Source organism: Setaria viridis, chromosome 3 (genome assembly GCF_005286985.2).
Source record: "Setaria viridis chromosome 3, Setaria_viridis_v4.0, whole genome shotgun sequence".
Taxonomy (NCBI): Eukaryota; Viridiplantae; Streptophyta; class Magnoliopsida; order Poales; family Poaceae; genus Setaria; species Setaria viridis.
In genome coordinates, this window is record NC_048265.2 from 40,796,339 (window position 1) to 40,809,116 (window position 12,778).

Below are 12,778 nucleotides of genomic sequence, written 5' to 3' on the forward strand. Positions count from 1 at the left end.
CAATTTCCACGGCTTCGGTGTCACACTCGTAGGATCTCCGGAGATCTCCTCGTAGCGTGAGCTCCCCTTTGGGGCCTGGCATTTTGAGTACCAGGTAGACATAATGTGGTATGGCCATAAACTTGGCGAGTGCTGGCCGTCCGAGTATGGCATGATAAGATATCTCGAAGTCGGCGACCTCGAATCTGATGTACTCGGTGTGGTAATGTTCCTTAGTTCCGATGGTGACTGGAAGGACAACTTGTCCCAGTGGTATAGCCGCGTTTCCGGGCACAATGCCGTAGAAAGGCGAATCCGTTGGGGTAAGCATTTCAGTGATGTCGAGGCACATTTTCCTTAATGTCTTGGCGAAGATAACGTTGAGGCCGCTTCCGCCATCGATGAGTACTTTGGTTAACTTTGAACCTGCCACAACTGGATCCAGGACTAGTGGGAAACGGCCTGGTTCTAAAAATTTTATCCATTGATCTTTTCTGCTGAAAGAAATTGGAACTTCCGACCATTTTAATGGTGTGGGGCCTGTCGGCTCGATGGCCATGATCTCCCTGAGTACGAGTTTGTTAGCTTGCTTGGATGCGGTGCCTGGAATGCCGCCGAAAATGACGTTGATGGTTTTTGAAACTGTTTGGAAATCGCCGTCCTCATTTTCGTCGTTGCGGGCCTTATTTTTACCCTTCTCCCTGTTTTTGGTGTACTCTTCAGGAGTTGGTGGTGCGGGTAAGTCTTGCATGACTCGGCGCATGCTATAACAGTCTATTGCGGAATGCTTGCTAGTCGGATGCCATGGGCACTGCTTTTTGAGTAGCTCTGTGAAGGTTGGCCTTTCGTCGTTTCTGCGGTGTCCCTTTTTTCCGGAGCTGGTCATGGCGGCAACGGTGTTGTCGGGCTTTCTTTTGCGATTGTGATTACCCGGATAGGATTTTCGAGCATCGTTATGCCGAGTTCTATCTGTTTCATTGTTGTGGTTGTTGTCGCGTCCGCGGTTACGGTGGGAACCGAACCGTTCTCGCTCTTTGTCCTCTTCATCAGCCCACTGTTGCACCATGACTTTGAGTTCTTTGACATCAGCTGGTCGTCGGCGACCGAAGTCTTGGTATGTTCGTCGATCATAGAGTCCATTTTGGAAGCACTCAATGACGTCTGCTTCGGAGATGTCCACTATGGTAGCCTTCTTTTCGAAGAACCATCGCAGATAGTCACGTAAGGTATCGCCCTCTTTCTGCTTAATTTGTCTTAAGTTGATTTTGTTGCCTGGTCTAGCCATCGAGCCTGCGAAGTTGTTGGTGAAGGCCTTTGTCAAGTCTGCCCAAGAATCAATGGACTTGGGTTTGAGTGACTCAAGCCAGGTCAGTGGCGCGGGCTCCATGCATATGGGGAAATGAATGATTTTGGTGTCGTTATTGCCCCCGGCTGCTTGGACGGCTAGCGAGTAACAGCGTAGCCATTGAACTGGGTCTTGCTTGCCGTCGTATTTGGTAATTCCAGTTGGCTTGAACTTTTCGGGTAATTTTATTTTCATTACCCGGTTTGTGAAAGCAGGAAAATGGTTGTAGCTGTCGACTTCTCGTTCGCGCCGACTGTTGAGAATTTCTCGCAAATCGCTGAAGTTGGACATCTCGCGAATCTTCCGAGTGGGGCGGATACTTTTAACCGAGTTGGTGCAGCTGACCTCACCAACGTCTTTCTGTCGAGTAGGAGCTTTGTGCTTGCTTGGACCTTGGCTATGTTGCCGGGGTTGGTTGATTGCATCGTCATTTTGTGGAGCGGCATTTTTATCTGCAGCTCCCTTGCTACCTTCTTGATGAGATGTGATACGAGGAACGGACGGGATTGGTGATTCTTTGTCGAGTAGCTTGTAAGCTTGCTCCACGAGTTGTGCAATTAGTCCATTGCCGCGCTGCACGAGTTGAGCTGTGGCTACGTTATCCTTATCCCGAGGCATCAATGTCATCAAAAGGTTGATTGAAGCGATAGCCGCGAGTGGAGTATTGTGCTCCTGAGCCTAGACTGCATTGAAAGCCCTTTCAAGATTTGTAATAGGAATATTTGTAGCCATCGACTGTCGTCGCTCAGCTCAAGTGGCATTGCGCGCCCTTCGTTGGTTGCGCTGCTCGGAAGTTTCACCGTGCGGGGCGTCAGCAGTAGACTCATCTTCGGAAATGTTGTCGATTTGTGCTAATCGTCTGGGGGTTCTGTTCTGGCTAGTACCCGGGTTGTTATTCTGAGTAATAACAAGTATCTCCCTATCCGGGTAGTAGCTTCCGGAGCTTGATGTTGCAATCTCTGTGTAACTTTATTCGCGGTTGGAAGTAAGTGGAACGCCTTCTTGATATGGTAGGTTGTCTATATGGGCGACAAGGCGGGAGTCGTAGTCGCGATCGAGAAGAAAGGGTCGCAATCCCGGCTAGTGGACGAATCTGCCTTGAGATGTCGAAGTTATTACCAACCCTTGGGCTGGACCAGATAACGGTATCACTGGTGAGTAGGATGAGTCGGAGTCAACATCTTCGTCATGCCTGAGTTCGACTCGTGTTTGGGCAAGAAAACCTTGGTGAACTTTGGTTGCGTTGCGGAGTCTGTACGGGAACCGCGTTGAAGTCGAAACCGATTTGGATGCTGACCGGGGCCGTCGAATCCGAAGCGAGTCCGGCCCTGAGTCCTGGGGTCGGCTGAGCCCAACCCTTTGGAGGAGTAGCTCCACCTCGCCCGACCCCGAGTGAAGCTCCACCTCGCCCGACCCTGAGTCCTGGGGTCGGGAGCGCCCGACCCCTGAGCGGAAGGTTGGAGTAGTCTGAGGCGAAGTCGAATCCGATGCGTAGTCGAACTCAAACTTGTTGACTTCGAAATCTTGATTTTTTCTGGCCAAATCTTCTGGTTTCTTTTCCTGAATGTTGATGATCTGGCATCGGAACGATCCCGAGCTTTCAGCGACACAAAGCCAGGATCCAAAAACGAAGGTGGCGCCGGCTTCGACGAAGAAGACGGGCCTGATGATGATCTTTGCCATTGAGTTCGTGCTGAGAAACTCGACGAGCTCCCCTACCTGGCGCGCCAGCTGTCGGTGTTTTAGACCGGCAACCCGCCTAGGGGGTACCCTAGGTGGTCTTTTGTGCGGTAAGGGTCGTCGAGAATCAAGGAATCATGGGTGACGCAAGGAACATGATTTAGACAGGTTCGGGCCACTAGATCGCGTAATACCCTAGGTCCTGTGTGTTGGTTTGTATTGATGTTGAGAGAGATAGATCGATGTCTTTGAGGGGGTCCCTGCCCGGCCTTATATACGCGGGAGGGCAGGGTTACAAGTCTGAGTCCTAGTCGGGTACTATTATAGAGTTCTACTCGGTATTGGCCCAAGTAGTTTTCCATAAATATACAAGACTAGTCCGAGAAGGATACGCCCATCCTTGTTCTGACCTTGTCCGAGTACATCCCTTGGTGGGGCGTCCAAGGCCTACTCGTGGACCTGGGGTGTATGCCCGATAACAGGGAGTCCACCGAGGTGATGGCCGGCATGACGTGCGGTGGGACGGCGGTGACCGACAGACGGCGACGCGACGCGTTCAGCCAAGCGCCAGGCACCAAGGCGTGAGCAGACATGGGCGGGCGGGCGCAGGCGACGCGGTGCGGGAGCGGGCGGCGTGGGTGTGGGGTCGGCGTGGCGCGGGCCCAGCGTGCGTGCGTGCGCGCATGCCTCGGGGCGCGCAGGGGCAGGGGCGCACGGGCAGTGCCACGGGGAGGAGCTAGGCGCCAGGTGCCGGAGAGAAGAAAAGGAGGCGGGGAAAAAGAGAGGAGAGAGAGGGAGGAGGAAGAAAGAGAAGGAAGAAGGAGAAGGGAAAAGGAAGAAAGAAAAAGGAGGAAAAAGGAGAGGAAAAAGAAAAGGAGGGAGACGGCGGAAATTGCAGGATTTGACGGCACGCGCGATGGATTTGACAGGCACGCGGCGAAAAATACGGGGAACGGAAAACGAGGGTTGACGACGTCGGGCCGGAACGGCGGGTCCGACGGGAAAGAAAAGATTTGTCGAGGCTCAATGGTCGGAAAAAAATTTGGAATGCATTTTTAACGGGTGATTTAAATTGGTGATTTTTACAGGTGTTACAAGCACCACACATAGCAAGGGAGCAATCACGTCCTAGGTATTTTTTTCCTTGATCGTTTTTTAATCTAACTTAATTACTTCGGACTTGTAGTATTTGGTACTCATATAATATAGTTGTGTTTTTCTTCTAATTTAGGTGTTAGAGTCTTAGAATGTTACCTAAGAAATATTTGTTGGGGACTCAGAAAAGAAAACGGAAAAGAGTAGAAAATCAATTTATTGAATCTTAAAAAGGTGTTATACATAAGTTTTTTCCAGTTTCAAGCAGTGTTATGCCTGATGATAATCCTGTAGATGCACTTGATATTGAAGAACAAGGGCAGCAACAAGTTAATGATAATTTAAGTGAACAAGTTGATGATATTGATGATACTACAGAGAATGAAAATTTACAGCCTTCCTCTCAACTTGAAAATTCAATTGATGATGTGCAAGAAACTTCTATTCATGATGTCTTTGATCCTAGAACTTGGGGAAATCTTGTAATAAGGGTAGAGATATATTCATTGAAAAGGGGCCGGTGAGAGAATTGAATCTTGAGTTCCCTGCAGATGCTCTTAATAGACATTTTTTATATGCTTACTACTCCAGAAAGTTAAGCTATGGTGAGGTGGTTGATAGAGAATGGTTCGTTTATTCTAAACATGTAGATAAAGTTTTTTTGTTTTTTGCTGCAAATTGTTCAAATCAAGTTAGAGCAAAAGTTTGCTAACACATGATGGACTGAGGGACTGGAAACATCTTAGTCTTAGACTCAAGCAACATGAGAATTGTGTTGAGCATATAACAAACATGAATACTTGGAATGAACTTAGGCTAAGGTTGAGCAAAACTAAAACAATTGATGATGATTTGCAATGGGAAATTGCAAAGGAGAGAGAGAGCATTGGAGACAAGTTTTAGTAAGAATTGTTTCTGCTGTCAAGTTCATTGCTAAACATAATATGGCTTTTTGAGGGAAAAATGAGAAACTATATCAAGATAGCAATGGTAACTTTCTGGGCACAGTTGAAATGATGGGTGAATTTTATCCCTTGATGCAAGACCATATTAGGCGGATTCAAAATAGTGAGATTCATCATCATTATCTTGGGCATAAAATTCAGAATGAGATGATTTCTCTTCTTGCAGATTGTGTGAAGCAAACTATACTAAAGATCATCAAGGATGCCAAGTATTTTTCTGTGATTTTAGATTGTACTCCAGATGTGAGCCATGAAGAACAGATGACTCTAAGGTGATGTTTGGATCCTGGAGCTAAAGTTTAATCCGTGACACATCGGATATTCGGATGCTAATTAGGAGGACTAAACATGAGCTAATTACAAAACTAATTGTAGAACCCCTAGGCTAAATCGCAAGACGAATCTATTAAGCCTAATTAATCCATCATTAGCGAATGTTTACTATAGCACCATATTGTCAAATCATGGACTAATTAGGCTTAATAGATTCATCTCGCCATTTAGCCTAGGGGTTGTAAAATTATTTTTGTAATTAGGCTATGTTTAATACTCCTAATTAGTGTCCAAACATTTGATGTGACATGGGCTAAAATTTAGCTCGGGGATCCAAACACCCCCTAATTATTCGGTGTGTCAATGTGTTGAGGAATGTTCCAAGGGTAGAGGAGTTCTTCCTAGAGTTCTTGAAGGTAGGTAGATGACACATTAGGATTGGGTCTTTTTAATGAGTTAAAGAATATATTGGCCTCTCTTGATTTGAATATTGATAATGTGAGAGGACAAGGCTATGATAATGGTTCAAATATGAAGGGTACTCACCAAGATGTTCAGAAGTGCTTGCTTGAAATTAATCGAAAAGCACTATACATGCCGTGTGCATGTCATAGTCTGAATCTTACTCTTTGTGATATGGGAAAAATCTTGCAGGTAAACTATTATTTCTATTATACATTGTTTTCATATAATATGCCATGATTTGGGAAAAGTTTGAAACTTATATTTGTTAAATCTTGCAGGCAAGCTCTTTCTTTTTTTTTTCTCATCCAACGTATATACCCATTGTTTGCAAAATCTACCAAAAGGTGGAAGAATTTGGTGGACAATGTCCCAGGATTGATAGTTAAGTCATGGTCTAATACACGCTGGGAAAGTCGAATAAAAAGTGTTGAAGTTATCAGATTCCAAACTTCTCAAATAAGATCAGCTTTAATAGCGCTAGAGAAGGCTTCAACTGATGACCCAATGGCAGTTAGTGAATGTCAATCTTTGGTGAGTGCACTAGAGAATTTTGAATTTTTAGTTGGTTTAGTTATTTGGCACGATATTTTATTCTCTATAAATAATGTGAGCAAAAAGTTGCAATCTAAAATTGTGAGTATAGATGATACTCTCAAACATATTGAAGGTGTCATATCATATTTTAAGAAGTATAGAGATGAAGGTTTCACTTCTAGTATGAATACAACAAAAAATATTGCATCTGAAATGGATATAGAGCCAAAATTTTGTACGAAATATCAAGGAAAGAGAAAGAAATATTTTGATGAACAAGATGATCAAGATGAGGAAATACAATGGTCTACCGTGGACTCATTTAGAGTAGAGTACTTCAATGTTATGATCGATGCTGCAATTGCTTCATTGACTAGTAGATTTGAACAGATGAAAAAATTTGATAACGTTTTTGGGTTCTTGTTCAACTCAAAAAATTTGAAATCTTTGGATGAAGCTGATCTTTGGCTGCACTGCAAGAATTTTGTGAAAACATTTTCTCAAGATAACTCATCCGATGTTGAGATCAATTGTTTTTTTCAGAATTAAAGGTGCTACAAGTGACTTTTTCAGATTCTTTGATGTCATCGCTTGAGATTCTGGAGTTTGTTATGGCTGCAGATTGCTATCCAAATATTTCAGTTGCCTATTGAATCCTTAACTGTACCTGTGACTGTAGCTTCGGCTGAAAGAAGTTTTTCAAAATTGAAGTTGTTGAAGAACTATTTGAGATCAACTATGTCACAAGAAATGTTAAATAGATTGGCTATTTGCACCATCGAGAGGGATATCTTGGACACTATTGATCTCAATACCATCCTTGATGATTTTGCATCAAGAAACGCCCGAAGAACTATCTTTTTACGAGAAGCAATGAATATTATGGAGTTATATTCTTTCTTAAGGTAATCACATTAGTTTTAGTCTACATTGTTTCTCAATAATTATCAAACATGTTAAATTAAAAACATATCACTGGATTTGTTTTCGTATTGAAAAAATTAGCGCTTATATATTATAAGATTTATATATAGTCTAGAGGACCTATCGCGACAAGTTCGCCAGAGGACCCTCAAAATCTTAGGACCGGCACTGTAGGGCCCCTGGCCAGATATTTTCCAGCGAAAAATTTAAATTTGACCAAATTTTGAGAAAAAATTTGCACTATCGGTCCCTAACGAAAAAAATAAGTTTCTGGTTCCGCCCTACTTGTAGCCATTTGAGGCCTAAAAAGACTTGTAACCATTTGATTGAACAACCTGTTAGCAACTTTCTGCATAACTTGTATGCCGGATTTGAGCCCCTTGTGTGTTAAAGGCTGATGGGCTACTAGCATGTTAAATATTTTCGTCTCTGTATAGACGTTGGTAAGATGATATAATGGCATTATTGAGACAACTAAGTTACTAGCATGCTTCATCGCATTTCCTGAATGTAATCCCAAAGTGATGCAGCTTTGAAAAACTTTACCTAGCTACTTCGTGCCTTGATCGAGGCACAGGTACGAACCAAACTCTGAACGAGCTTGTCCATCTTTTTTTCCTAGTACATTTGTTGGTTTCATGCAAGTTCAAAACCACACAGTAAAGATCAATAAACAAAGCTAATAGGAACTTTTCCTTCAAAAAGGTCATCCCTTTTACAGGGAGGACGAATCCCATTTTTTAGTCAGCCGGAAGCTATTTTACATACCTAATATACACTTGCTTAACCACTATATTTTTAAAAGATGTTATATACGAGAGTCTTCTTAGGTAGACGTGTTCAACTCGGCTTCGTCTTCTGGATCAGTCTATCGCACCTCCCAACTCGAACCCTCGCAGAGACCTATCCTGCACTTCGCTTTAGGGCTTGTTTAGTTGAGGCTCGAATTTGGCTTTGTACAGTATTTGGGCCTCCTTTTGGGACTTTTGAACTAAACGGCCTGCCAAACTTCGATCCAAAATCGGCCTTTAGGATGGCCCGATTTCGGCCCAAACTTCGCAACCTTATCCAGCGGCAGATGACCGGCCGCACTCCCAACCCTAGCACCGCCCGCAGTCACGCTCCCTCTCCCCCGTGCCGCTCGCCTCTCCCTCGCCGCTCTCCCCCTCCCCGCCGCTCTCCCCCTCCCCCGCGCTGCTCGCCCTCTCCCCCGCCGGTGTCCTCTCCCCCGCCGCTCTCCCTCTCCCCCCTGCCCGCGCCGCTCGCCCTCTCCCCCACCGGTGTCCTCTCCACCGCCGCTATCCCCCTCGCCCGCGCCGCTCTCGTCTCCCCCGCCAGTCTCCTCCTCCCCCGCAGATCTCCCCCTCACCCGCACCGGTCGCCCTCTTCCCCGCCGGTGTACTCTTCCCCGCCGCTCTCCCCCCTCGCCTGCGCCGCTCGCCTCTCCCCTGCCGCTCTCGTCTCCCCCGCCGCTCTCCCTCTCCCCCACCTAGATCTGTCCCCCTCGGCCGCTATCCCGCTCCCCTGCTAGGCTATCGCTGCATCCGCTCCAATCGACCTTTCCACCTCCAGATCCAGGACGTACTCGGTCCGTTGCACCGCGTCCGGTACCGGGTGCACCGTTGTTGACCCAGGCGGCGACGATGGACCACTTCAACGACGAAAGGGATGGCGCGGAGTTCAACGCCAGCGGATCCAGACTCCCCGCGGGCTGCACCGCCGGCGGATCCGGCAACCCCGCTCCCTTCAACGCCGGCGGATACGGAGATGGCTCTTCGGGTTTGGACTTCGGCAACGTCCCCGACTACGACGCCAGCCACCGCACCAAGAACTTGTTCTCCCTAGCGCCGCCGGGCTCAAGAAGCGGTGCGTACAACCCCTTCTCCTCCGTGCCACAGCAGACCCTGTCGTCCACCTTGCCCACCCCAAGCCAGCTGGGCATGTCCGGCCTCAACCTCAATGCAACCTCCGGGTGGCCGAACATGAACGACTACGAAGGCATCCTTCGCTCTGGCGACCGAGTGGGAGGAGGCGGCAGCAGCCGGGGCGGCCCTCCCGGCGAAGAGGCTTTCGGCAGCGGTGGCCAGGCCATGGCTCCCTTGCCTCATCAGCGGCGTCCTACGGCCAGGGCCCGTGGTTCCCGGCGTCGTGGCGCGGCTCAAGCAGTGGAAGCTGAGAACAATCTGGTACTTGTTCCCACTCCCACTCCCCCTCTTTACTTCCATGATCTGGATATGTGGTGGCGCATACATTTATCCCTAGTGTGCATGAAATGTATTGCTTAGTCATGGTTACTGTCAATAGGAGTTCATGCATTGCTTGTTCAATTACATTTATCCCTGGTGTGCATGAAATGTATTGCTTAGTCATGGTTACTGTCAATAGTGGTTCATGCATTGCTTGTTCAATTACATTTATCCTTGGTGTGCATGAAATGTATTGCTTAGTCATGGTTACTGTCAATAGGAGTTCATGCATTGCTTGTTCAATTGCATTGTGCACAGAATGAGCCAAGCAGGGCCAAGTGGACCTAAGAGGATACACAGGTGTTTTGTGAGCTTTACTGCCAACAAATTGAGTTGGGTAACTGCAAGAGTGGCAACATGAGCAAGTGGGGCTGGAAAGATGTTCAGGAGAAGTTCCTAGCGGCGACTGGCAAGTTCAGGAACAGTGAGCAGTTTGGTTACAAGTACAGGCAGTTGAAGTTGCTGTGGCAGTTCATCCAAGATCTGCGGACAAAGTGCACAGGCTTGGGGCACCGAGAAGATGGCTCTGTGATTGCTAGTGATAAGTGGTGGCAGACCAATTGCAAGGTTAGTGATATGTGAACACCTCATATGTACTCCTTTCCTTCCTGTCGTAGGTACTGAATGTTTGTGTGCTGTTATTTGCAATGCAGGGGCACGCCGACTGGTATGATCTGAAGGATGGATGGCCAGAATACATTGACGAGCTGGACCGCATGTTCTGTGGAGTAGCAGTGACTGGAGATACCTCCTTTGTTCCTGGGGTCAGCCGGCAGATCAACTTCATCAGCAGCGGCGAAGAAGATGTTGCTGATGCGGACTGTGCCACCCCTCGCAGCTGTGCCACCCCAGTCAGCAGTGGGAGCAAGAGGAGCTCAAGCAGCATCCGCAGCACTGCTACAAGCCCCAGCAAGAAGAACAAGGGCGGTGTTGTTCGGAACATGAACAGCAACATGACAAGGTTCAACTCCAGTTACGATCATAGGACATCAATTATCCAAAGGGCCTTGGAGGATAAGATGAAGGAGGTTGAAGATGTGATGGACAAGAAGCGGCAGCGAGAGGATGCTAGGAAGCAAGAACAGAAACTAGTGACAGATTCAGCGACAGAGCTTGGAGTGCACCTGATGGAAGGACAACTCTGGAACGGTGTCGTCAAGACCTGCATGCATGATGACCTACGCAACATCTTCCTGTGCACACCTGTTGAAGCAAGGCTGTCAACGATCAAGCAATATGCCTCTATGGTGTAAACCAGACCCTATGTCTTTTGTGTGTGCTTGGCATGTCTTTTGTGTGCTAGTCATGTCTTGTTGTTAAATTAAGTTGTGTTGGTATTGTTTATGTTGTGATGATGAACATTTGATGAACTGTGTTGGCAAATTCTATATTAACAGCATGGTTGTTCATTAGAGCAGTTTGGTTATTACTTGTTAAAGTTATTGCCTCTGTCTTCAGATGGGTGTTGTTTGACTGAAGGTAGCAGCAATTAGTACTGTGGCTACCAATTCATTTCTACTAACTGTTGTTGTGTTCTTTTGGAATGCGCAGGATGTTGCTGCTCATTTTGGTGCCCAAGTTGAAGATTCAGTGGAAGAGGAGGTCAAGGACCAGGAGGAGGAGGAGAAGTTGCTGGCCGAGTGGTGGGAACTATTCTGGACATTGGTGGTAGAAGACGATGATGAAGCACCATTTATCTATGGTACGTATGGATATGCTATTCATATGGACAAGTATTGCAACAGAGGACCGTATAGGAATCCACCATTGACTGGGGAGCAATGGGTAGTTAACAAGCTTGCCAATGAAACATCCTGCTACACCATGTTTAGGGTGACCCCACACATGTTTTATAGGCTGCATGACTTGTTGACATCTGAGTATGGGCTGACAGCATCAAATAAATCTAGCACTATTGAGGCTTTAGGATTGTTCCTTTGGATATGTGGGGCACCACAATCTGTTAGGCAAGCAGAGGACAGATTTGAGAGGTCACTAGCCACTGTGCATAGCCTATTCTACAAAGTCCTCAATTGTCTGGTAGACCTATCTGCCGACATCATTAAACCTAGGGATCCAGAGTTTAGAACAATGCATCCTAGGCTGCAAAACAATCGGTTCTACCCTGAATTCAAGGGTTGCATAGGAGCAATAGATGGCACTCACATTCCTGTAGTTGTGCCAAGTGCAAAGTTTATGCAGCACATATGTAGGAAGGGCAAGACAACCCAGAATGTCATGGCCGCTTGTGACTTGGATATGGTTTTCACATTTGTGCTTACTGGGTGGCCGGGTTCAGTGCATGACATGAGGGTGTTTGACGATGCAATGACAACTTACAGCGACAAGTTCCCAAAGCCACCTAGAGGTACACACAACTGTTTCTAGGTCACTAGTGTTTTCTAATACAACCATTGTAAACTTACAGGTATCTACTGTTCCTATAGAGAAATACTACTTGGTGGACTCGGGGTATGCAAACCGCACCGGCTTCCTGGCTCCTTACCGCCAGACCAAGTATCACATCCAAGACTTTCAAAACGCGCCAGAACCACAAGGTATGAAGGAGATATTCAACTTTGCACATTCATCTCTTAGAAATGTGATCGAAAGGGCGTATGGAGTGTTGAAAATGAAGTGGCGCATATTGTTGGACATCCCGGCCTATCCACCAGAAACACAGACATGGATTATATGTGCATGCATGGCGTTGCACAACTTCATTAGGATTAATGGTGACTTTGATAGTCACTTTGGTATAGTGGACAGCAACATTAACTATGTGCCGGTTGAAGGCACTCAGGATCAGCCGGAAACAGTGCCTGCGCCGGAGAGTGCGGACATGGCAAGCATGAATGCATTCCGAGACATGCTTGCTGAACATTTGTTTGCTAGGTCTTGAATAATTTGTGTTTGAGGACATGTAATTGTTTATGTACTTTGTGATTAGGTGTAACAATTTTCGGTGTTGTGAATCTGTAATAATTTGTGGTGCACTTGAGAATATTTTTCTTGAAGTTTTGTTGTTGAAACAGTAATGAATTGTGTTGTCATTTGGCCTGGTTCAGTGTATTTTTTTGGAGGACAACAGGTCATGTTGAATTGTTAGATGATAAAACAGGACATTGCAAACTTTGTGAAGTCCTAAGTTGGGACCTCCAAAATTTGGCCAGAGGGGCCAATTTTTTAGCTGAACAGTAACTCCCAAGTTGGACCTCCCAACTTGGGCAACTAAACATGGCAGAGTTCCTTCGCAAAGCTTCAGCGAAACT